The sequence below is a fragment of the Eublepharis macularius genome, chromosome 1 (assembly GCF_028583425.1).
Source record: "Eublepharis macularius isolate TG4126 chromosome 1, MPM_Emac_v1.0, whole genome shotgun sequence".
NCBI classification, from domain to species: Eukaryota; Metazoa; Chordata; class Lepidosauria; order Squamata; family Eublepharidae; genus Eublepharis; species Eublepharis macularius.
In genome coordinates this window covers 192,296,271-192,301,360 of record NC_072790.1, presented here as the reverse complement: position 1 = coordinate 192,301,360, position 5,090 = coordinate 192,296,271, and positions in this window count along the sequence as shown.

The window sequence follows — 5,090 nt, the reverse complement described above, 5'->3', positions numbered from 1 at the left end:
TTTAATATCCCCCTTTAATCTTAACCAACAATATAAATGTACTTCAAATGTTTCACTCCCTTTCTTAACCCCCTCCTTCCCTTCCCTTAATTACTCTTCCCTTCTTTCCCACAAAGTCCTTGGCTAGTTAAAACAAAATACACTTGAATAATAGTTTTTTGCAAAAGCCCCTTTAGCTAGTGTGTTTTAGACACACACTAGTTTGGTATGTACCAAAGCTACTGGGCTTAACTTATAGGAGTTACAATGAAAGGACTGAACTTCCCCCCACCCTTTCTTGCCCCATTTGTTATTTTAAATAGAAATAATTATGATAGCTCTACCATTGGCTTTTTAGCCTTGCGATTAAATAACTAAGTCAATTGTCTCTTATAGGTATCTTACTTCCCTTCTGGGGAGATGGAGATGATGATTGAGGAAACTTCCGTTTTTGACTGGGTTTGCTTGTTTCCATCGGAGCTTCTAAATTTAAGTCATTTAACACTGATGTTGCAGAGTCTTGGTCTGAGGCAATGAGGCGATGACCTTTGTGGAAAACCATTAATTTAGTATAGTTCAGCCATTTGTATTAAATTTTAGCTCTCCTTAAAGCTTCTGCAGTTGATATTAATTCTTTTCTCTTCAAGAGGACTCCATTAGGTAAATCGTTGTATACATGGATTGGAGTATCGTTGAATAATATAGAGCCTTTAATTCTTGCTTCATTGATTATTTTCTTCCTGATGGTAGAGTCTGGTATTTCAACAATGATATCTCTTGGCATGTTTCTTTGTCTTTGCTGATTTATGGATCCCACGCGATAGGCTTTGGTTATAAATTGGATTGCTTTTCCATCCAAGTCTAGTTGTTTTGTTAACCAAGTTGTTATTGTTTTGGCTATGTCCTCATTTTCCAAAAGGGATTCCTCAATTCCGCGAAGTTTAAGGTTCTTATTTCGAGCAGTCACTTCCAGATTAAGGATTCTTTCCTCCTGTTGTTCGATTGTGCTTTGCATTTCTCTCACATCTCTTTGAGACATAATGCTGAGTTCCAAAACATTTTCAGCTGTTTGATTTGTTCTTTGAAGTTCTAGCTTAATCTCTGCTAGTTGTGTTGTTAATGGCTGGATAAGCAGCTTCATTTGCCTGAGTAAATTTTGTTCCAGTCTTGCAAATTGTGCTTCAAGGGAGAGATCGGGGTTTTTTGTTGCAGCAACTGATCCAGGAAGTCTTCCGTCTGCCATTTTGAGTAGCTCAGCTTCACTGTGTTCTTGCAGAACAGTTTCAGTCGTGGTTTGAAAAAGCTGCTGCAGGTTTTTTGCCTATTTTGGGTAGTTTTTCTTTTTCCCCTGGTCCAGTTTTCTCATTTTAAAGTGTAAGGTAGGCGATATCAGCTGTTTTTCAGGGCTTTCAGGGAGGGAGGAGACGGAGCTCTTTCAATGTGCATCCATACCCTAAGGCTCCGATGCCATGCCCCCCGGGAAGGCAGAGATCTTGAAGGACATTGTACTCCCCACTTTCGATGGAGTTTGCCTGACCCTTGCAGACTCGGTTAAGAGCCTAGGTGTTATACGGGATCCACCACTGCTACTGCTAGAAAAACAAGTTAAAGCAGTTGCACAAAATGCTTTCTATAATCTCACTCTAGCCTGGAAGATGGCTTCTTACCTTGACATAGCCAACCTGGTCACCTGGATTCATGCTATGGTAACATCAAGAGTCCCATCCTGATTAACTAGGAGACTCCAATTGGTGCAAAATGCTGCAGCATGACTGTTATCAGGAGCGAGTAGGAGAATGAACATAACTCCCATCCTGCCGACCCTCCATCGGTTACCTATCTGTTACTGTGCTCAGTTCAAGGTATTGGTTATCACATACAATGCTCTTCATGGACTGGGTCTGGCATACCTAAGGAACTGCCTCCTTCCCTATGTTCCTCCATGGTAGCTTTGCTCATCTGAACAGGGTCTTCTGAAGGTGCCAACCCTGCACATGGGCAAAATCAACAGCTGTTCAAACAAGTGCATTTTCTGTGGTGGCCCCAGCCCTGTAGAATGGCCTGCCTGAGGAGGTCACAAGAGCCCCCACTAGAGATGGGCACGAACCAAAATACGAACCAAAATTAAGCATGAACCAAGCCAGTTCGTGGTTTGCGAACCACAGTTCATCAGATCCCATTTCTGACAAAGCGCCACAAACTTTAGGCTGGTTCGTTTGGTTCGTTTTTTGGTTCGTCACTGCAGACAGCCTGGTGCTAATCAATCGGTTTCCTAGGCAACAGGGGATGGACTTCTTGCAGACCTTCTGCTGACCCGGAAGTGATGATTTTTCTGACCTGGATGTGACGTTTTTATGAACCAAACGAACCAGTTTGCGAACCAGGGGCAGGTTTGTGAAAGTTCATGGCTCGTGAAATTTGACAAACCACAAACCACATGGTTCGGTTTTTTCCTGGTTTGTGCCCATCTCTAGCCCCCACCCTCCTGGCTTTCCACAAATTATGCAAAACTGAATTATTCAAAAAGGGTTTTTTAAAACTCAGATAGAATGACTGTATTGTAGGGAGGGGGGGTCTCAGATGCTTTGCTAATGAGTTAGGGACCATAGACTTCACCATTATGTTGCCTTATGTACTGTCTGTTTCTTTAAGTATATTCTACCTATGCTTCAAGTATGATCCTACTGGGTAGTTCTTTGTTGTCTAATGTTAGTCCTAGAATTGCTTATGCTCTGCTTCAGCATTATTTCAACTCTGTATTGGATTTTTGCTAATGTTATGTCTTTGTAAACTTGCATGTGTTTATCCTGTGACATTATGTATTGAAATGTCCTTGATATTGACTGTACTAATCTCACACTGTGTAATCTACCTTGAGTCTCAGTGAGAAAGGCAAACTATAAATGACATAAAATAAATAAATAAATGATAAATTATTCAATAACAATTAAACTCTTTTTCATAGTCCAACCCTGGTCCAGAAGGATAGGGGCATTCTGTTCAAACATTCAAAATTATGATGCTCCCCCTTTACTCCCCCCACTGTGAGGCAGATTTTCCCGCCAAAATTAAAGTTTGCTCACAGTGGCTGAGTAGCCTCCAGCAGAGTGTGTCTGTTTTTGTCCCATCCTGATGTGTGGTTATATTTTAGGCTTTTTAGCCTAGCCCAGAACTTGATAGGGGGAAGAGCAGGACCCCTCTTCCTTCTGTATATGAAATGGCAGTAGAAGCTGAGTAACTCTCAAAAGAAACAAACTTTATTGAACTGTTCAAAAAACAAGATCAACAGAGTATAAAAGTAACCCTGGTATCCCCAGTACTTTGTTTGAAGGATCATCCCATCTACTGCCCCCGTGCACAGGACCCTGCATAGAAACTCTGAGCAGGTCTCAGGCTCTGCATTGCCTTCTCTTCTTCACCCTTTGCACACCAGTCACCATCTGGGATTACCTGGTAGCTATGTGTCTGTCTTCTTCCCTTGGACCTTCCAAGATTTCTCCTCTCATCAGAATCAGGTTTGTATGATTTCCCTTCTCCCTTTTTATTCTGTTAGCAATCTCCTTCTAGAGCCTAGGTCTTAGGTAATAGTTTTGCTGTGCGTGTGCCTCTTGCTGTATTTTTCCAATAAAAGATTTGAATTTGTACCATTTTTCTGGGTGGTTTTCTTGTTAATTCTCTTCTGCTTGTGCACAAAGCGCTCTTTAGATTGGGGACCCTCGGTGTACACCAGAACGTGATCTCTTAAAAAAAGTTGCCCAGAAGTGCATGTGTCGGGACCTGGCACAGAAGGTAGGTCTCTAAATGTCCCAGGCCTTACAGAAGTACATCATTTGGGTAACATCACAAGGGACAGAAGAGAGAGAGAGGGTATGCATTTGGGTAAGTTTTTGTTCAAGTTTGGAAGGGATGGACCTTGCCTTCTCATTCCACAATGTTCACTCCTTTGAGCTTTGTCCCTGTATTAACCCGTGTGTGCTGGTCCTTATTTCTTCCCCACATCACTACCATTTTAAGCATATTGTGTGAATTGCTATGAGAGCCAAGAGTGATTCTAAGCTGGTCTACTCAAAATCCTATCCAGATCTAGTCAACGTGATTACTCCTAGGAAAGTGTTTGCATTAGCAGGTTCTCAGCCCTGGTGGGATGTGTAGCTGAAGAAGCATTCTGGGCTCCCCATTATGAAGACAGCTAAAAACCTTGGGAGGAAACCAGTGGCCATCACTCAGCCAAACAATTCACATTTTTTGATTAAAACATGTACTATTTGACTTTAACTTAACTTACAGGGTAAACTGAAAACCTACCAGACAACTCTTAGTAGCAATAAAAACTAATTTATTATATTATATTATATTATATTATATTATATTATATTATATTATATTATATTATATTATATTATATTATATTATATTATATTATATTATATTATATTATATTATATTATATTATATTATATTGGTGAGGTAATTGTCCTTATGAACCAGAACTTTTATGCACAAAACAGAATCTTCTTTGTGGTGATGCCAAAACTATGGAACTCACTTCCAAAGGAGTCTCTCCTGGGTTTGTCCTTCTCTATCTTTAAATGGCTTGTAAAAATTTTTTGCCATTCTTGTGACCTTGTTTGTCTGTGCTATGTTTTACTTGTCTTTCCAGGGCACTACTTGATAGCAGTTCATAATTTATTTTAAACTGTGTTTGTCTTGCAATTATTATTTCAGTTGTTTTTGTTGTAAACTGCACAGGCCATAGTTTCATGGGATAGTACCATGGTTTTTTTTCTGGGAAAAGAGGTGGTGGAACTCTCGAGAGGAAAATGAAGAGGAAACACACGGGTTTCTTTGAAATAATATTATTTTCAAGCACTATTGCCAAATATTTTCAAGAGGTGCCGGAACTCCGTTCCACCGCGTTCCCCCTGAAAAAAAGCCTTAGATAGTACTATAAAGTCTTTTAAAACAAATTATGAGTCTCCAGTCCCACCCATGTCTGTAGTATTTAATAATGTTATATGACATCACCATAATACATCTGGTAATGGTGGTTCAGTTTGGCATGTGTCACTCATGCAAAGCAACAGATTATGAACACACTCTGGCAGCTGCAA